This window comes from Cupressus sempervirens, chromosome 2 (genome assembly GCF_028749045.1).
Source record: "Cupressus sempervirens isolate cs-2001-9-10 chromosome 2, ASM2874904v1, whole genome shotgun sequence".
NCBI lineage: Eukaryota > Viridiplantae > Streptophyta > Pinopsida > Cupressales > Cupressaceae > Cupressus > Cupressus sempervirens.
This window is the reverse complement of record NC_143119.1, coordinates 780343464-780366314: the sequence shown is the minus strand read 5'-3', so window position 1 is coordinate 780366314 and position 22851 is coordinate 780343464.

The window sequence follows — 22851 nt, the reverse complement described above, 5'->3', positions numbered from 1 at the left end:
TCTCTAACACCTTTACATTTCTATTTTGGTTGCTAGATCAACATGTTTGAGTGCAATGGCACTAGATATCTTCTCCAGAACCTTTGTAGGAAACTTCGTTTCAGACCATTCTAATAATTTTACATTTGTGTCTAGGTCTTCATCCTTAATCTTGTTCATTATGTTGAAAAATTTCTCTATGATAGGCTTATCTTCATTTATATCTAGGAAACTAAAAGAATTAATGAATATATATTTGATTTCATGCAACACTTTCTTTTTCTTATGCTCCCTCCTTAATATTTCTTGCCTTTTCTTCCTTTGTAAATCATCTTGAAGAATGCCTAATTCTTCAATTGTAATTGTGTTTAAATCAAACTTGGACAAAATAATTACCTCATTTAAACTAACATCCCCAAATGATGTAGCATCAACACTCTTGGGTGTGTTGCGACTCGACCTTGATATTTGTAATGGTGTGGTTTGAGTACTCAGCCTTTGAAAATTTTGACTACTATGAGGAGGTGTAGAGACTAGCAAAGTAACTAGTGTCCGTATGGCAATTTGCTCCTCAGGTGTAGTAGTCAACTTGGGCTCTTCAAATTTTTATTCTCTTTTTGTACTTCACCCTATGATGGTGTAATGGGTATAGGAATTGCTTCCTTACCCTTGTTTACTTCAGTTCCATCCTTATCTATGATCACTATAGCTAGTAAACCTAAACTATTTAGGCTTGGCAGTGATGTAACTACTGGTTGTGATTCTACTTCTTTCATTAAAATGACAATTGTAGGCATTACATATGGTGTCTGTGTAGTTGCAACTTGATGTTCAAGGTTTACACTTTGATCTCTTTGTAGATCCTATGATTCTTTTTCCTTTTCCTCTATAGTTGGTGGGGGCAGATTTGGTGTATCTTGTTGCTTCTCCCCTACAAATACAAGTTCTGCCTTTTGTATTCCATCTACTCTCACTAGTATTGGATTATTGCATGGAATGACTACATTGATAGAGTCTTGTTGAAGCTTCTTCAAATCATCCTTAGTGAAAGGATTTATATTCTAAGATGTATTATCAGGAACTTCTTTAATGTTCACTAAGCCATGTTGATTCTCTTGGTTTGCAAGTGGGGGACTGGAACTCAATAATTGGTCTCCTATGTTGTCTCTTTTTTTCCCTCCATAGTACCTTCCTTGAATGAATCCTCTTTGTCTTTCTCTCCTTTCTCTTCCTCATCTTTATCAGGTTCTTGATCTTCTTTCTCATCTTTCTTCTCAATAGCCTGTGTGGATAAACCATAAATAACTTCCAAATCAATGTGCTCTAGGTTACCACCTCCTCTACTTGTTTCTTCAAAATATAAATGCTCAATACTTGGAGAAAATCTCCCTTTATATTTATCCATTTCCTTAGTAGTCATCTAGTTATCTAAAGTAGGCATAACTTGGGCTAATGTAGCCTCTCTTATGTTTCTTTCAATTGTTAAAATGAATTTCCACTTTTTCTTAACTCTATCATATAAAATTTTTGGTAATGAGTTGGTAACCTCTAATGGAGTGGTTTTGAATGTTTCCATCATATCATATATGGCTTCTTCAATATTGTTCTTATCCACATTCCCTAGCTTATCAAAATCAACATGAGTGAAACCTGAAAAATTTGCATTGGTCTTAATATTTTCACATAAATTGTCAATTTCAGATGAAGGATTATGGCTTACCACTTTGAATTGACTCAAGTCATCAGACTCTATCTTCTCCTCATCTGAATCCTCTTGAGGTGTATAATTCCTCCTTGGCTTCTTAGCAGGCTGGCTTAGCTTTGATGTAGCACTTGCTCTCTTCTCTTTGACATTTGTAACTTCTTTTGCCTATGCAGTGGCTACCCTAGTGCTTGACCTTGTTAAAGGTATAGTTGTATTTTGTTGTGACCACTTCATAGTTTTCTTTGATTTCTCCACTTCTTGTTTCTTTGCTTTCCTCTTATTCTCAATTTCCTTAGGTGCTTGCTCAACTTCTTCTTCCTCAACACCTTCAACATCATCATCTTTGTCTTCAACTAGGACTTGTGTGAGTTCTAGTGGTGCTTAGCCTTCTATTTTTTCTTCTTCTTCTTCATCCCCTCCACCTAATTTCTCTTTCAATTTCTTGACCATCTTGTTATTCTTTCTAATCATTGAGGCCATTTGTAAACTTATTGTTATCCTTGATTTGGCCTCATCATAGTTTCCAAAGGATGTTGCATACTTTTAATTCCTTTGCAAGTAGTGTTGTGATTGTTGTTGAGGTTCCATCCACATTTATTTCATATGGCAAGGGCTTTAACCATCCTACCCCAGGAATCACTGCTTACACATATGTGTAATCCACATCAACTAGGAAACACACATCATTGTAATGTTGTTCCACTAATAACATAGGAATCCTCAATATTTGTTTCATGCATTTCTTGAAATCCTCAAAATAATTGGTCATAACTAATTCAAATTTGTCTCCAAGTTGTTCAATAAATTATGCAATCTATTGTGTCACTGACCTGTTGGTCTTCCAAACTACTTTTCCAAATGTAGGGTATGTGTTTTGCACATAGCAAAATATGCAAACAATCAATGATGCAAACTTACAAGATGCACTTTTGGCCTCCTTATAACTTCAAAATTTTTTGATAACTATTGAAGCTGTAACTCGGTTAGGTCATAAGAGTGACCCCTCTTGAAAATTTTGTAACCTAGGTCAATTTTCATGCATGTGACACTATTAAGTTAGCTCAACTGGAAGAATTTGCGTGCTATAACTCTGACTACAAAGGCAACTATGGAATCTAAAATTGTATCAATTGACATCCCTCTTTTGTTCCACATGACACAATGTTCTTCTCAATAACCTCATTTGCATCACTTCTCATACTCTTTGGTCTATCAAGGGAAGGATACCTTATTACCCTATGCACAATCCTCTTTGAATTTCTAATGGGTTCATTCTCTAACCAAATCTGGTTGTCATGTATTCTTCTTAAAACGATCTTAATCCACTTAGTTTTGAAAACCTAAGGAAAGTCTATGGCATGTGCCAATCCTTTTTGCTCCAAAATCTTATTTTCCTCCTTTAACACTTTTTTTCACACAACTTTTGGTAAATGTCTCTAATCTCTATGTCTCCTACTTCTCCTACCTTACAAGTGTAGAAACATCTCACAACTTCATTCATTAACACCTTTGGTAGTATCATGGATAACACACCAGATAGATCTCCTTTGTACACAATCTTAGGAATTGCACAAAATGGGGATTGCCTAACATCATTGCCAATCAATTACACATTAAAAACTTCTTCCCCTCTTTCTTGGGTGTGGCTAAAGAGCTAGCTTCTATTTCAACTTCATAGGGTTTGAAAAAAGAAAATAGTGTAACTTGACACAAGCTAAATACCATTTGAATTTGCAGAATGGTGCTGGGTTGTAGTTGAATCTAGTTTACAAAAACTTGAATCTATTTTTGCCAATCCCTTTCATGCTCTTCATGCTCTTCAAAATTTGGTAAGTGCAAATGAGCCAAAAATTGACTATATAACCCTTCAAATTGACATTAATTTCTTAGTTCTTATATAGTTGTAAACTTGGCCGATATAGGATTTTGAACATGCTCGACTATCATAGTGATCTTCGCTATCATTAGCATAACTCCATAGCTTGGCTATAACTAAAATTCTCCAAATGCTCAGTGACAACACATATAACAACATAACAATAGAATATTACTTTCTTCTAATCACTTCTAGTGACAAAAAATACCTTTGATTGCCTAGTTGGGGTTGATGTGATCACCTAATTCATTGGATAAAGTGACCTCATCTAAACTTGATGTGCTATAATCTTCCTTCTTTTTCCACATCTTGTTCATCTGCATTTTCACTTTTTCAACATCAATCTTTCCTTTGTCCTTGTTAGATTCATTGCTCAGTGTAGGTGACCAAGTTGGGTAGTTTCTGTTGACACAACTGACCTTGAAACAACTAAGGCATGTAATCTCAATCAACCATATGTTGTAATTGCCTCCGAAATGTGATCATATTCTTGACAATAGTGACAATTATATGTTGTACTATAATCCCAATTGTAAGAATTCCCATTATGGTATGTGTTTATTTGCTTGTTTGATGTCCACTTGGGCTTGGATCTGCATTCATATGCTTTGTGTCCATACTTTTGACAACTATAACAAATCCTTCAAATCTTTGTGTTCTCAAGGTCTTGGTCCCACATTCATTTGTCTGATGTCCTTGTTTATTGTAGTTGTAGCTGTATATGAGCAATGTTAGTATGCTAATAGAAACAAAATTTAAATAAAGCTTCTACAAACTAAAAAAAATTCATAAACTTCAAGATAGACTAAGATGAGCTCTCAATTGAAAATATGAGCCATTAATGGGATCTCTCAATGAGAAGCTCTCTTGTTGAGTGGCTTTATCTAAATGGATAGGATGTATGCTCAATATGCTTCCAAAGGCTTCAATGGATGATTGTGGATTTTTGGTGTGGATAGATGGCTTTAGTATGGATTTGGCTCTCAAAATAGCATTATAATTTTACTTCATGGATTGTGTTATTTTGCAAAGGGGAAGGATCCAATTTATAGGCAAGAGGCTTGAGGGATTGAGGGCTAAGATGCAAGGATGGGAAAAAGCTCATGGAGGGCTTAGATTGTATGAGAGGAGAGCACATGGATTGTGCTTCCTTACAACCAATCAAGGAGTGACACATGTCACATGGTGAGAGGATGGAGGAAAGGGGAAGGATGAGTCAACAAAGGAGGCTCAAGGGATAAAATCTTCATAAAGACCCTCATAATGACTTGTAAGAGCAATAAAAGGGCTTGTAAGAGTCATTTATGACCTAGTGGACTTCATAAAGTTTTATGGTTGAGATATTTTGAGGGTGATGAGAGAAATTTCGACTTGGACTTGATTAGGAAGGTTTTAAGCTTGTGCAAATGATTAGAGGATGGATTAGGATGGTTTAGGATTAGCTTAGGGATAGGCAAGTGGATGGCATTTAATGAGGGTGGGTGAAGGAGGAGATATTTGTTAACTTTGGCTTGGGTTAGTAATTCTTAACCCATGTTTAGGGAATGTGACAAGGTTAGGAGGGGATTAGGATTAGGTTTAAAGACATCTTCTAGAAGAGTCTAGACTTTGGATGAGGATAAAGACTTTCTAGAATAGTCTAGAATTTCTTAGGATGAGGATGAAGACTTTCTAGAAGAGTCTAGAACTTCTTAGGATGAGGATAAATTAGATTTTTAGGAAATAAATAAAGTTTTATTTATTTCAAGGGTTTGGGTTGAAGAGATATTTATTAAAACTTTTTTAATAAACATGAGGATTAATATTTAATCTTAATTAAATATTTTGAGTTGGGATTAGGGGTAGGAAATGATGGGATTAGCCTTTAATCAAAATTAAAGAAGGATTAGAAGATTTTGGAAGAGGTTATTGGTCATAAGGAAATTGGCCAAGTTTTGGGCAAAAAATAATTTTTTTATTTATTTTAGGATTTTTGGTCAATTTATTAATTAAATAATTAATAAATAAGGAAATAATGTTTAAATAAGATTTAAACATTTTTGGGAGGGATTCCTTAATTAAATATTTTTAATTAAGATAAAGGGATTTAATGACATAAAAATAAATAAATAAATTAAATAAATAATTAATTAATAAATGATGATGTCATCAGGACTTTTTCAGAAAATAAAAAATACTTTATTTTCTAAAGGTTTTTAGGTGTCTACATTTTGCCCCTCTTTGATGTGATGCCGCAAGTGGCATGGCATCAAAGATAAGAAAATAAGATGCCCAAGGTTAGAGCAGAAGAAGAGAGAATGGACTGTGAGATGCCCCCTCAAGAAGGCAACGGGGAGAGAAAGCGAGGCTCGATGGCTTCTTGAAAATTACAAGAATCTCGGATGAGCAAGGAAAGTCAGATTGGCAAAGAGAAGGGGCTGAATTAGCTCAAACTCTCACTATGGGAGAATGATAAAGGGAGAATCAGAGGCACAAGAGGAAGCAAGCTTAAGATCTCAGGGATTGCAGAGGATGAAGGAGCAGAGCGCTATAAAAAGAATCCAGGATGGGGAGATGGATGAGGGGATTAAAAATCTGATGCAACAAGATTTCAAAGAGTCAGATTGGCAGAAGATGGGTTTCGGAGATCCCTAGGACTAGGATTGTGGATCTTGAAAGATGAGGCTTGGTGGATTGATTTGGATTGGTGGATTGTTAAGACTAGGATTGTGGATCCCTAAAGCTAAAGGTGAGGAGTGATTCAAAGAGATAATGATGCATCAGCTGGGGTAGGAGAGATGGATGCTGGATATGGATGGGGGATAATGGAGATGAAGGAAAACCATTGAAGCTTTTTGAGCGAGGGGATGCTTCAAAGAGAAGTACCACCATGTAGTTGAGCACTAGATTTGCTATAGGACTATTGGTTAATTGCCAAGGTTACCAAGAACATCAAGGCCTTTTCACCAACTGTCCAGAGGACTGACGAACTAACTCAAAACAAACACACAAGGATTGCCCCAGTATCACACATGAATCCCAGAGGAAGCAATGTGGAAACGACACTAGGTAACCCACAAGCAAAAAAGAAAACAAGCAAAAGACATGATCAAGACCTTACGCTCTGATTACCCCATTCACAGTATACCATGATATGGAAGATCGTGGCAACTTTGAGGAGGGAACAAAAAGATTGCTTGGAAAAGATATTTCAAGACCCAATAGGGAAGAGTCCAAATCAAAAGAAAGCGAAAATCCAAAAGAGAGCCATTTGCCAACGAGATGGGTAGGACAAGGTACTAACGGACCAAGATCAGACATGAGGAAAGCTATATCCTGCAAGGACCTATCGGAGAGCACCGAAGCTGGTGGATTTGGATGAGTGATGCGTCTGGAAAGCTGAACTAAGAAAGATAACACTTTGGTGACAAGAGATCTAGCTAAAGGATGCATTGGAATAGCTAACCAAGATGTGCGATGGGTGCAAGATGTTGATCAAGGATGAACTAACTAAATGCTGGATAGATACAATGGTACTAAGCTAAAGAGGATGTACAAGCTGACAGACCAAGATATTTACAAGTGAGCTAATCAAGATATGGTACAAGCTAACGGACCAAGATAGTTACAAGCAGGCAAAAGCTCAGGATGATAGGATAGCGGGATGGTTCGATGTTGTGCAAGATGCGAAAGCTAAGGGTGGGGTGATAGCGAAAGATATGGATTTGGCAAGATGCATCCAATGATGATGAGAGATTTTGTGACCAAGGATAGCTAGAGGAGCAGGATGAGATGGCTGGATAGGATGGTAGATAGCTAGGATTATGATGGATATAAAGAGATGACATTGGGTTTGCATGAGGATAGCCTAGAGCTAGATACCAATGAAAAGGGAGGATGGACAAGACAAGATCTCCAAGGAATATAGTGCCCCCAATCAGAAGATAACATGCGGAAGGAGGTCTTATGATGGATGTGATAGGATTGAAGCTAGGATGGAAAAAGCTGAAGGGGCTAGGGAGATGGATGATAGCTGAGGTGATTGGCTGAAGCTGCATAAGATTAGTGGATGGTGTGAGATGGAAGCTGGAGGATGGAGGATAGGTGGATAGATTGGATTTGGAGGGATTTGACAGGTGGTGGGATTTTGATGCTTGCAAGAAGTGGAAGGATTTTAAGCAATTTGATGGATGGTATGGGGATGATAGCTATGGGAGATGGAGGTGATATTATAGATGGGGAAGCTTCATCACTGACTACTTCACATGGTTGGATTAGATGACATGGCTTATCGACTGTTGGAGGCAACTTTTCTTGTATTTCCTCTAGGAGATTCCTTTGAGACTCGTGTGTCGAAGGTGGAGGTGGATTGATAGGAATAGCTAGTGTGATGGGGGTGGAAGATTGGAAGCTTGGTTGATGGGGTGATGGAGGGGAAGCTGGAATATCAGATGGCATGACTAGATAGTTTGGAATAACTCTTGGATTTTGGGGGAGGCTTGGGGGAATGTTTCTAAGGCTTTCAATATACCCGTCATAGTCAACAAGATTTTCATCATCATTGGAATAGGAGGTGGCGGGAGCAAGGACAATGCAACCAAACACATCATGATAGGATTGGTACTTCATGATTTGATGATGAGTTTGATGGGGATGGGGTCTTGTGTATGGATGAACACGGAAGCTCATGGTTGGATTTGGGTTAAGCACAGATTTTGGATTGGCTGATGAAAGATTTCCTAGGGAGAGTCAAAGTTGCATGACAGATCTAAGGAGGATTGGCTGGAGATTTTTGGCTTTCCTGTGGATGGAAGACTTCAAGGACATGCTGTCAAAAAGTGATATTTTTGCTTTCCTATGTGCTAGATTTGGTGGTGGCTGTGTCAACTTGAGGATAGACTAATGATCCTATGGGCATGACACAAGATTGACCACTTGTGGATCCCAACCTTTAGCTTAAGGTGATGAGGGATGCAAGTGACAGAGATAGATTACCCTAGAAAATGCTTTGTCAGAGGGATAACCTTGGTGAGATTGGTTGATTGGTAGGATAGATTGATTGGATAGCAAATTTTGGCAAAGTGACAACAACTCTTTAAAGGCTTGGGTGATTTTGGATTGGGTTGCTAGCTGGCTAGGGGGATGATTTGGATGGACTTTGGATTTGGGATTGTTCTAAGGCAAAGAACTAGATAGATTCGGTTGCAGTGAGGGAGCTTGGATGATTTTCTGATGAGGCAGTGACTACGCTAAGTATGCCTTGAGCTGGGAGGTTTTTTCTTTTTTTTTTGAATTTTGACCAAAGTTGGCAAACATTCATTCAAAAGCTATGAACAAACAAGCAGACAAAATTTTGAAGCAAGCACGTCAAACACACCAACATCCTAGGAAGCTTTCTACAAGGATGAAATTTGGTTTAGCTAGGGAGTCCTCGATATATGCAAGGTACATGAGGCCCAAATCCATAGATGAAACTCAAAAGATGTCACACAGCTGAGAGGAGCGGTAACCCACTTCTCCTCTTTCACTTCTCAAGGGTATAAAGTTCCTCGAGGCTTAGCCCGAGTGACAAAATTTTGATCCCAAGAGAGGTGTCTTTAGATTCACCTCCCGATCTTTATACTCCGCCGAAACGCTGGAGTTGAGGTCATCCCAAGGAGTGATGAAATCCCCAAGCAGGCCTCCTAAAAAGTGTAAAACAAGACCACATACATGATCTTGGGCTTTAAAAGACACGCGTTCATTCCAATTGATGATTTAAATTTTGTAAGCTATGATTGAAGACAGTTGTGATTATGGCATACAATGTTCATTCCAATTTGACAGCGTCATTAGCATAATGAAAGTCGAGAGATCATCAATATAAGAAATGTGAGCGCCATTAAAAATGTGTCAAAACCATGCGATGTTCATTGATTTTTAGGCATTCAAGATTGAGTGTGAGTTTATTTTAAGCCCAAAACAAAGATGTGTGAAACTCGATTGCCAAGCGCGCGCCCGGAGGCCCTCCACATCAATAGTTGTTCAATTTTAGTGTCCAAATGAAGTGTTAGCGAGCCTGATGTGCATTCAAGGAATTTTTTAAGTTAGAAAAATTAATAAAAACACAAGTAAGTGAAGTTTGATCTTTGTGGAGCACTTAACACCCTCTTAGGTAGACCCATCCCCATAGATGGTGCTGAGATTGCAACCAATGGTTAAATTGATGGATGATTAAAGAGGGTGAGTCCAAAGACAAACTCACTCAAAGCATTTTTATTTGTTTTTATAACTTAAAAGATTACAAAAATGTAGATTTTTTTTATGCTCCAAAAGATGATTATTTGATCTATGGCATTCAAGATTGGATTTGTTGTTTTAATCATGCATTCATAAAAAAACAAACTTTGATTTTAATCCATGGCACTCAAGAGTGATTTTAGCAACATGCATTCAAAGACAAGTGATTAAACATTCAAGTTTTTTCCTTTGAGCATTCAAGATTGAGATTTTGTGTGTTGTTTTAAGAACTTTGAAGTGCTTTGTTTTGACCTTAGATCATTCAAGATTGTTTTTGGACTCAAAAGTGAAAATGACTCTTTGGACTTTTCTTTTCATTCAAGATTTTGTGTTCTAGTTTGCATGTTTTAAGCCCAAAAATGATATTCCTAGATTGTTTTGATGCATGAATAACCTAAGAAACATTCAAAATTTTGCAACAAGACATTTGTTTGGAACAAATAACAAAGATTTTTAGGACAATTTTGGCAACCATTTAGGACTCTTAGTTTTCATGAGATTTTTAAAAGAACTTTAACATATTTGCAAATGAGGTTCATTTTATCCTTGATTGATGCTTTGAGTTTGATTTAGATTTTAGTGTGCACTTAGTGTTGATTTTGAACCTTTTGAAATGGAAACTTGAAGTTCTTTTTAAATTCCCAAAAATGAAGTGTTCCTAACTTTGCATGAATGCATTTAAAACCTTGATGTTGCAAGGATGCAAATGATTAGATTGGTTTAGTTTCACTTGTTAAAAGATTTTTTCTTTTTTGCAAATTTTTAATTTTTTAATGGATTTAAGTATGATTTGGGGGTTCATTTTAAGCACTAAAAAGAAGTGTGTATGATTTTGCTTCCTTAAAAAAAAAATGGCCAAGATCTCTCACAAGAAGAAGAAGAAGAAGTAGATGGAATAAGAAGAATATAGACAAGAAGAGGAAGAAGAATTCCAAGTGCTTTGTCCACCTATAAGCTTGAAAAATCTGCAAATACTATGAGATAGACTATGAGTTCCTTTGTCTTCTTCATGCTCATGTGGACCTACAAAACCAATTTATACAATCCTACCAATCACAAAAACAAGCAAAATTAGCCAAAATCAGCAAATGACATACAAAACTTGACTAAAAAAGCTAATGAAGATGACCCATGCGGGGTCCCACCGGGCGTGCCAAAATGTATATGAGCAATGTTAGTATGCTAATAGAAACAAAATTTAAATAAAGCTTCTACAAACTAAAAAAAATTCATAAACTTCAAGATAGACTAAGATGAACTCTCAATTGAAAATATGAGCCATTAATGGGCTCTCTCAATGAGAAGCTCTCTTGTTGAGTGGCTTTATCTAAATGGATAGGATGTATGCTCAATATGCTTCCAAAGGCTTCAATGGATGATTGTGGATTTTTGGTGTGGATTGATGGCTTTAGTATGGATTTGGCTCTCAAAATAGCATTATAATTTTATTTCATGGATTGTGTTATTTTGCAAAGGGGAAGGATCCAATTTAAAGGCAAGAGGCTTGAGGGATTGAGGGCTAAGATGCAAGGATGGGAAAAAGCTCATGGAGGGCTTAGATTGCATGAGAGGAGAGCACATGGATTGTGCTTCCTTACAACCAATCAATGAGTGACACATGTCACATGGTGAGAGGATGGAGGAAAGGGGAAGGATGAGTCAACAAAGGAGGCTCAAGGGATAAAATCTTCATAAAAATCCTCATAATGACTTGTAAGAGCAATAAAAGGGCTTGTAAGAGTCATTTATGACCTAGTGGACTTCATAAAGTTTTATGATTGAGATATTTTGAGGGTGATGAGAGCAATTTTGACTTGGACTTGATTAGGAAGGTTTTAAGCTTGTTTAGGCTTGTGCAAATAATTAGAGGATGGATTAGGATGGTTTAGGATTAGCTTAGGGATAGGCAAGTGGATGGCATTTAATGAGGGTGGGTGAAGGAGGAGATATTTGTTAACTTTGGCTTGGGTTAGTAATTCTTAACCCATGTTTGAATGTGACAAGGTTAGGAGGGGATTAGGATTAGGTTTAAAGAAATCTTCTAGAAGAGTCTAGACTTTGGATGAGGATAAAGACTTTCTAGAATAGTCTAGAATTTCTTAGGATGAGGATGAAGACTTTCTAGAAGAGTCTAGAACTTCTCAGGATGAGGATAAATTAGATTTTTAGGAAATAAATAAAGTTTTATTTATTTCAAGGGTTTGGGTTGAAGAGATATTTATTAAAACTTTTTAAATAAACATGAGGATTAATATTTAATCTTAATTAAATATTTTGAGTTGGGATTAGGGGTAGGAAATGATGGGATTAGCCTTTAATCGAAATTAAAGAAAGATTAGAAGATTTTGGAAGAGGTTATTGGTCATAAGGAAATTGGCCAAGTTTTGGGCAAAAAATAAATTTTTTATTTATTTTAGGATTTTTGGTCAATTTATTAATTAAATAATTAATAAATAAGGAAATAATGTTTAAATAAGATTTAAACATTTTTGGGAGGGATTCCTTAATTAAATATTTTTAATTAAGATAAAGGGATTTAATGGCATAAAAATAAATAAATAAAATAAATAAATAAATAATTAATAAATGATGATGTCATCAGGGCTTTTTCAGAAAATAAAAAATACTTTATTTTCTAAAGATTTTTAGGTGTCTACAGTAGCAGTATCCTCTAAATTTCTGCTTATGATTTTGGTTTCCAATTTTACTCCTAAAAATATTTGTTGTATAACTTCATTTTCTACAATTATGACATGTAGGTTTGTTGTTCTTACCTTTGTTACTCCTTTGATCACCACTTCTAGATGATCCTCCTTCTTTACTAGTATTGTATCCCAATCCAGCAGCATCACTTTTAGGTCTTGGTGATTCCATCAAATTTTCAAAGTACTTTATGGCTTCACTTGGTTTGGTAAGCTTTTCTTTTGCTACCCTTAACTCATTTTGTGACTTAAAAGTTGTGATCTCAATGTCTTTTCCATTCAATTCATGATTTGAAAGTATCAACTAATTCATTGTATCCAATTGCATGTTAGCAAGCTTTTGCACATCTGATGTCTTCTCTTCAAGTCTGTTTGCTAGTTGTCTTGTGTCTTTATTTTTCATTTTTGTCATCTCACATAGAAATATTGATTTAACTTCTTATTCTATTTTTAGATTTTTGACTTCTTCATTTAGGGCATCATTCTTTTCTATTATATATGTAATTGCTACATCAAGCTCTTCAGAGTTTCCTCCTGTAAATAATCTAGTAGTGTCTATCTCTTCATATTGTGTGTCATTTTGTTGCATAACTATTTATTTTCTTCTCTTCAATGACTGTTGCAATACATCTCTTGCTTCATTCAACTGATGTAGAACAAGTTGTATTTCAATCTTCTAGTTCTCAATATTCTTTTCCAATTTGTAGACTTCCATCTTCAAGATCTTAGCTCTCAAGTTGTCAAGCTTTCCTTCAAGAGATTTCAACTCTGATACTAATTGTTGGAATTAACAATGGAAAAGTAAGTTTTGAGAGGGGGGGGGGGGGGGGGGGGGTGAATCAACACTTAAAACTTTTAACCTTAAAACAATTCACCATACATCCATCTCATAACTTAGCATGTAAATTGAAATAACTAACCATACATCACATCCATAGCATAAAGAAAGTTCAATGCATAACACAAATAATTTGGTTACCTAGAAACCTTCAAAGGAGAAGGTAAAATTGGGGCGGGGATGAAACCCAAAAATCTTCACTACTGTAGTTATAAAGTGTGGCCAATTATGGCTAAAAAGTTTTGATCATAAGCTATGATCTACCCTATGAAAATTTTTCCCTGTCAAAGGCTTACAAGACTATTAGGTCTCACGTTGCTAAAGGATTCCAAACTCACAATTAAGTAAGCACTTGGTTAAGAGATTTAAATCATCTTGTTAAGACCACTTTGTTAAGAGATTTACTTTGTATCACTTGTTAGAATGATCCAACACCCAATCCTTCGGTTGGCACTATTTTTCTTAAAGTCAAATCTCCTCTTCACTATTTCAACCTTTTTCCTCTTAATCAAATATGTCTTCTCTATCCTTTCACTGCTTCACTATGTTCTCCTTAAATTGATTCTGCAATATATAACTTTGTCATAGCCATCTATTCCATCATGAATGTTATCTCTACTCTTAGCATTCATCTCCTCACATATGTATCATCCTCCTTAATCTCTTTAGCATTTTACCTCTTTAAATAGGGATTGGTGGAGATGGATTAGGTCAGAATCAATGATTGTGGTTGATCCATATTTCTACCTAATTGTTTCCCTTTTTTGATTGGTTGCATGCATTACATCGAGATTCATAATATGACTCCATATCTATCTTCTATAATTAAAAAATCATGTTTATGTTAGCCAAATTTTTTTTACATAGTAGTTTGTGCCATTACAAACAACTATGTCTTTGACTGGTTACTTGGCATCCAAAGACTCTAATGCTAAGCCTTCACTATGTTCTTAATGTTCTAACTCAACTTTTGAATAGCTCGACACTCACTATTTTCTTGGCACCTAAATTACTCAACATGTATTATTTTCTTGACTCCTTCTATTTTCTCAATAGTTGAATGACTCGGCATGCACTAGCTACTTGGAACCTACCAGTGCTCTGCACTAACTATCATATTGCTTGACATGTATTTGTTGGAAATATAAGAGGAGTAACTGAGAGGGGAGGGGTAAATCAATTACCAAAAAAATAAATTCTAGATCCCTTCGATGTCAATACAATTCAAAATAAAAAACTCTACTAAAACTTTAATATTTTCATAACTTGATTAGCATTAAAAATTACCATCACTCGAAAAATGCTAAGAATTACTGTGACTCGACAAATACTAAAATATATATACCTCTTAAGATGTTTAGAGTTATTAACCACAATTAACTTAATTGTAGAAACATAAAGCAAATAACATGAACACAAGTGACACCAAGATTTAATGTGGAAACCCAATTTGGGAAAACCACCAATTGCAACTAGTTACTATTTTTCACTCTTCTGAAGTGAGCCTTGTCTGGATCCAACCCTGATAAAGGTTACAAAACACACTGTTAGGTGTGACCTTGTTAAAGGATTTAGTTCACCTTGTTAGGAGTGGCCTTGTTAGAGGTCTTTAGACACTTCAATTTAGAAATGCCACCTTGTTAGATGATTTGGAAAATAACTGTTAAGCTAACTTTGTTAAGAGATTTGATGCACTACTACAATTGTTAGAGAGTAGCAATCATATGACATGATTGTTGATGCAATTGAATTGCTGATTTTGGATCTCTATTCTGGCTTGAGTACTTGATCCTCCTTGATCAAAATGTTCTATGCAGCTTGATAAAATTAGGATACTTTGTTATCCTTCCAATTCACTTCCTTGGTTTATCTTTTCAATCCCATGCTTCTCTTTTTCAATGACACAACTTGACCTTATACTTATATCATTTACCTTGTCAAGTTAGCTTGAAAACACTTTTAGATATTCAATAATCAACCCTCAAGTTAGCTTGACTTAACAAATAAATTCATCAAACTAAATATGTTGATTCAAGAAAATCCTTCGTTAGCCAACCCAACTTGGCCAACACTAACTTAGAAAATTTTCTTCAGACTTCCTTTGGTAACTGAGTGAGCTTGGTTAACATTGCATCCTGAACTAAATCCCTTTGGTAACTGAGTGAGCTTAGTAAACACTGGTTCCATACCAACTTCACTTTGGTGCCTGAGTGAACTCAACACATACTATCTTCTTGCAAACTTCCTTTGGTGCTTGAGTGAACTTGACACATAATGTCTTCCTAAACTTGGTTATCTTTGGAATGCTCAACTGATACTGGAAACTCACTTCATTGCATGAGTGATCTTGACATACACATATTGGCAGATACTTGAAATTTTGTGTAACATGAAAGATAATATACAATTGAACAATTATTTTCAACAATATCATCTAGAGGCTTATGCTCGAGATACACTATGCACTCAACTTGCATTGAATTTTTTCTAGATAATGGATAAGTGTTTTGTCACTACCTTGTCAAAACCAAAATGAGATCAACAACAAGGAAATACACCCAAGTAAGGTAGCTCATACAATTGGGATTAAAATACATGGTACAATTGTCATGTAAGTGGTGAATATGGACATATTACAAAAATTGTATGAGGACACATTTTAGAGGTAAATCCAAGAGTTGGATAAATGACAATATAGTTTATTATAGCTATCATAAGATTGGAAATCTAAGTAGAAATTTTAGGACTTGAGCACCTATACCTAAAAATGAACAAGACAAAACTAAAGGTATTATTGATGTAGGAAATACACGAAACTAGATTAATCAAACTTGGAAGAAGAAGGAAGAAGGCAACAATACTGGAGCCAATGAAGCTGATATCACCCAATACAATGGATTAGGTGATCACACCACTTCAAACTAAGTAAATAGGGTATGTAAGAAACCATACATTCAATGATATATCTTACATCAGTTCCCAAAATATGATGTAGTGAAGTCAATATCTTTATGTGATGGGATTCATTAGAACAAATCTAAAGTGTGAATCAAGAGAATGATACTTGAATAGTATTAGAGCACACTTGGTGCCAAGCATCAATATTAATGTTAGTTATGACCAAGTTCTAGTATGGACTAAGCCCCATACCAACCAAGATAATATAATTGATAGAGTTTGGATTGAGATTAAGAGTGTAGTTATGATCAAGTCGAGGTGTTGACCGAATGAGTAAAATGGAGAATTATTACCAAGTTGTCTAATGATCATCGAGACAACTATATTACACCTACCTGAGTATAGAGCATTGATGAAAGATCTAATTTGAAGGTTTGAACATATTTAGTCACTCTTGTAGTTCATTTTTTATTCACTCAACAATTGAGAACCTTTAGAGCGATATCAAGGTGATTGCAAAGCAATTTGTGTGAAGTTTGTAAAGATCTAAGTGTAGGTTGTTGACAAAGTGAATTGAAGTGTGGAAGATTTTAGTTGTCAAGATTCACAAAACTTGTGATTGAGCCCTAAAATAATGAAATGACAACTAGTTCGTCTAAAAGCATAAAGAAGCAACAAATTGAGGTTAGTAGTGTGAAATTAGTTAAGAATTATGCTTGTCCACCACCAAAGTATAAGGTTGTACCTAAAATTGCAATGAAGAGAGACTATATGGGTGCACTATCATTGATTCCACCCAAGGTTATATTGATAAATGATGTACGATCATGTTACAAATGCAAAATTGGTGAAGTAGGAGATCATGAGTTATGAATGGCTTATAAGAAGCTATCTAGAGAAGGAATCTTGAAGGATGAATTCAAAATTGTTGCCAAGAAAGGGTTAATGTTTTCCCTAGATTTCTCAAAAAAATTCAAAGTTGAGTGGATCAAAGTTTTGATTAGTTTAATTTATGATATGTAGTTATGGTTGGAGACTGGAACAATCAAGATTACAAAGCAAATCATTCATGCCATGACTAGATACCTTGTATGTGATCAAATGAAGACAATGCGATGCTAGAGAAAAGAGGTAATAGAAGAAAACACAAAAGCAGATTGGAATGGAAGAGGATTGGTGATCACAACCATTGAAGAACCTATTATTGAGTTTTTCATTCAAGTGATTGAGCATAAGTTTTATTACATGAGATGAATCAATAGCATGCCCTACATAGCAGTTGACCAGGCATGAAAAATTGTAAAGAAGGACCATGAATACAACCTTTCCGAGCTACAATGGACACGATTGGCTAAGAATTTGATTTCCATTCACAAGGAAAATAATTATATTTGTAAGTTTGGATCACTTATTGTATGCACATTCTTTTATGTTAATAATTATTTCCCTAAAATTAGTGATGTAGTATGGCAACAAGGCAAACCTATGACAAGGCAGATTGGTGATTTGATTCAACAAATTGATGAGATTTTTGAGAGTGTGATGGAAAAATATTTTGAATATTTCAAACAAAAAATGAAAAAGAGGACAAGGATCCCTAAGTCACTTGTTGAAAAGCATTATGATGATGTATTCTTCCTATTTTATATAGAGAATACTTATGTTTAGGTAGTTACACCTAGGGTAGCATGCTTGAGACCATTTCCTTATGAGATTAAGAAATACAAAGTGATTGCAACCATCATTGTATTATTGGCATAAAAAATTGGTTCAAGGCCAAGCCATTTGGAAAATATGAGGCTACAAAGGCCAAGATTACATTGGAAGTGAAGACTACTCCTATAAACACAAGGAGAAAGAAGATGATTGAGGATTTCAAAGGTAAATTAGGTAAAGAAGATGAAATAGAAGCACTCATTCAAATCACTCAAGGTATGGGAGAGAATAGAAACAATGTTGAAGATGAAGATCAAGAAGATCAAGAAGGTAGAAAAAAAGAACTTAGTGTTGTTGAGACAAAGATAACCAAAGCTAAGAATATTGTGGTGGTAGATCCAAAGGTGAAAAAGAGCCTAAAGAGAGTCGAAACCCCACCCACATCTACACCACAAAGGGTCACAAGAAAAATATCTAAAGTAGAAACCCATGCTACTACTGAGCCTATAAGGCAGTGATTAGTGAAAATCACAAAGCCAGTAAAAGGAAAGAGTGGTAAGAAGAGGACATCAGAGGCAATTGAGGCTGAGTAAAGTCAAGAAAAGAAGAAACCCAGAAGAAAATTAATTGTTAAGACAAATAATGAAGAGGATGATGAGGTAGAGAGGACCAAGTTAGATGACTTGAGTTAGTATCAAATAGTACCAAGGAGAGTGCCTTAAGACATTGAAAATTTATGTGAAAACATAAGAAGTTTCAATGGCTAAATTGTTGGTGTAAATAAGTAGTTACTATTTACACTTTACTTAAGTTTACTTAGGTTAAAGCACATTTATATTAGTTTTCATGTAGACACCTAGGATTTTTCATATTGATATGATTTCTCATGTAGACTAAATAGCATTTTTAACTCCAATTGAGCACATGTTGCCTCATGCCTCTCTTTATGAGATACACCATTGTATTCTCATCCTCTCATTGTTGCACATACATTCATGCACAATGGAGGATAATCCACTCTTGGTGGACATGTGCTTAGTCGTTATGCTTATCTCTTGCATGAATCCTAGTCATCTTGATTTCCTTTATATAGAAGGCACTTCTATGATGCATTCATCCAATTATTTGATTAATCCATTCTCATTTGATCATGTCTTGTCTCTCTTGTGTTATCTCTTGAGCTTCTAGATCTTGACATTTCATTCTTGCCTTAGGAAAATTCTTACATGGTATGAAAGCTTGAGGAAGATTATTACATGGTATCAGAGCTATACCAAATTCTTACATTGTATAAGAGCTTGAGCTAGATTCTTACATGGTATCAAAGCTAAAGGAGCATTAATTGCATGGCCATTGGAGAGAAAAAAAATTTGCAGGTCAAGGTTGGAGCTTGCTTGTGTAAATCAGATGTTGTCATCACATTCAGAAGGTCAAGAAATACCTAAAGAGACTTATTTTTCATCAAAATTGGACATCTGAGGTGAATCTAGAGTCATTTATTTTTTGAAGGTGTGACTGCAATGATTCAAAAAAAAAAAATTACAAAGGTAATTTTCAAACATCGATATCTCCCTCACACAAAATCCTTTTTTCGAGCAATTTTTTTTGTTTTGGGGTAGAATTTTTTGATCTACACATTACCGAAGGTTATTTGTAATCTTTGTTCCTATAGTTTTCTAAAAATTGAAATCCTAATTTTTTCAACTTGAAAGGATTTTTTCAGGCTCATATGGACACATATTCAAGTGCTATTATTTTGAAAGTGCATAATTTTTTGTCTACTTTCTAGATTTGGTATCAAGTTGGAGTAATTTTGAGTGGACATAGTACTTTCAACATTTGGTATTTTTTGGCCTATTTTGGCACTTGTAATTAATTATATCCTTGAGAGTTCTTATGTCTTATCTTGTTGAGTCTAATATAGCTTCATATTTGTTGTTGTAACCATCAAAATTAGAAGTTCACTTTCATTCATTTTGACAAGTGGAAATTGTACATGCACTAAGTATAAAGTGCCAAAATGATCCATTTTGGCAGGGGGGTGGCGGGGGTGGTTTCTTTCTTTTTTTTCATTTTGGAGAGTGCATTAATTTGTTTTTCATGAGATAAGCACATCATCGGTAAAGTCATGGAATGGACAATCCATCTTGCTATTGTATTTTTTACTAGGGATTGTTGATGTTTGGGTAGCTTTAGTAGGATAAAACTGTGAGATCAAAGAGAAGTTAATATATTAGAATAATATATATACACAAAACTCAGACTAAATTATCTATTATATTAATTATATTAATAGAATGTCCCATGAAGGGACATGTCTCTTATCAGTTTATTCATCATACAAATAAAGATCGATGCATTTGGAAAACATATACCAACATGGCAATGTAATTACATCTGCAAGTGGTCCTAGGAAATCAACATGGTAAAAAATACAACTAATCAAGATACCACTACTAAGATACCACATGTGAATCCATACAAGGTGACTTGGCTCAACAAGGGTCAAATTATACTAGTCAATGAACATACTTGGGTTGACTTCTCCATAGAAAGGTACAAGGAAAAACTATTGTGTGACATCTTTCCCATGTATGATTGTCATCTACTATTAGGTAGACCCTAGCAGTATGACAGAGAGATAGTATATAATGGGAAAGAAAACTCCATATCATTTAAGAAAGAATGAAGAAATTTTAAAATCTAGTCTTTGTTGGAAGGAGAAGAAAAACAACCCAAGGTATCTAGTGTGTTGCTATGTAGTGGGATTAAATTTATCAAAGACCTCAAGGATGATGAGAGCTAAAGTGTTGTAGTTGTACTGAAGTCCAAAGGAGAAGAAAAGACAATCAAAGAGACATTGCCAATAGAGGTACAAGCATTGCTTGAGAAATATATAAGACATTGTAAGTGATGAAACCCCTACTACTTTACCTCCTAGAAGGATTATAAGATATCAAATAGACTTTGTTCCTGGTGCATATTTTCCAAACAAAGAACCATACAAACTTACTCTAGACCAAAACTTGGAAGTGGTAAGACAAGTGCAAGAACTGTTGGATCAAGGTCTAATCAAGAAGAGCATAAGCCCATGTGCATTCCCTATTGTGCTAACATCTAAGAAGGGAGGAAAATGGAGATCATGTATATATACTCAAGGGCTATAAATAGAATCACAATCAAGTATAGGTTTTCCATACCTATAATAGAAGATCTCATGGATTGTCTTGGAGAGACAATTTATTTCTCAAAGTTAGACTTGAAGAGTCGATATCACCAAATCAGGATTAAGGAGGGAGATGAATGAAAGAAAACATTCAAGGCAATAGATGGGCTATACGAATGGCTAGTGATGCCATTTGGTCTCTCTAATGCTCCTAGCACATTCATGAGGCTCATGAATGAAGTGCTTAAAGAATTCACTAGAAGGTTTGTGGTTGCATAACTAGATGATATACTCATCTTCAAAAGGACAAAGGAGGAGCACATCAAACATGTGGAAGTAGTGTTGCAGGGACTTCATGAGGAGAATCTTGCTATAAACCTTGAGAAGTGTGACTTCTTTAAGAAAGAACTTGTGTACTTGGGCTTTGTGGTGTCAAGGGGGTCCTTGAAGATCAATCAAGAGAAGGTTGTTGCTATCCTCAACTAGCCACCACCTACTAAATCTAATGAGGTAATAAGTTTTCATGGTCTAGCTTAGCTTTATAGGAAGTTCATTAGGAATTTTAGTGGCATATGTGCACCTTTCCTAGATACCATAAAGGGTGGGGTCAAATCTAAGTTAAAGTGGACCTTAGAAGAAGAGAAATCCTTTTAGATGTTAAAGAAATAACTAGCTACCCAACCTATTTTTCAACTACCTAGTTTTGAGAAACTTTTCACTATAGAGTGTGATGCATGGCTAGGGATCACAATATGCAACAGAGGAGTTAAGAGTGATAATGCTTGAAATGCTTCAATCAAAGGGTGGATTGTGAAAGGAGAATGTGTGTAGGAGCCCCAACTATAGGGAGAAGGCTTGGTGAAGGGTTCTAAGGAGTATAATTTTTTTCTTATAAGACTGGTTCAATTACATCAAATTGGCTTTGATACCAATGTAGATTTGGGTTTAAACCACCCAAGTACCTAGCCATCTTTATTGGATCTGATGCTAATGTAGATTTGGGTTTGTTTGAAATCCTATTTACATCAAATTGGTATCAAATCCTAGCAAAAGATCTAGGTTGGTAAAGTTGTATTGTAGATTGTTCTTATTATGATTGTTGAGTTTTTATCCATGAAAGCCGCAAACAAAAAGTGTGTGTGTGGAAGACCTAAGAAGGGGTCTTGATATTGTCTCCATCAAGATGAAGCTAGGTAGAAGGTGCAAAGAGAGAAACCAAAAAGAGAGAGTGGTAATGCATCTTCTAGAGTCTTGTATGGGTAAGATGGTGTTAGAAATATCAATTACTAAGGTGGGGGGTGGGGGTGAATCAGTAATCTAAAAACTTTAGTTGCCAACTAGATATTATTTATTAATTTAAACCATACATAAAAAATCAATAAAGTAATGTTGAATAGTAATAGTAACCATGCACAAAGATAACTCATAACACCATATTTCGTTAACTAGGGAAACCCTGGCCAAGGGAGAACCCCGGTGGGGATGATATCCACTAGATAATATATTGATATATAAGTTCCTTGTTAGAGGATGGAACCTGTTAGGAGTCAATGAGAAAATTTAGTATAGAGGTTCCTTGTTAGGAGACTTTAATCTTGGTTAGGAGATTCCAATCCTATTAGGAGTTGTGGTACAGTAGATGCAAGATGAGCCCACTTCCCAAACATGCACTTCCATTTACAAGAAGAGCTCACTGCCCAAAGAAGTAATTAGACTTCTAGAATGCAAGTACTATAAATTCTTCCTTCACTGATCTCTAATCTTTATCTTGAT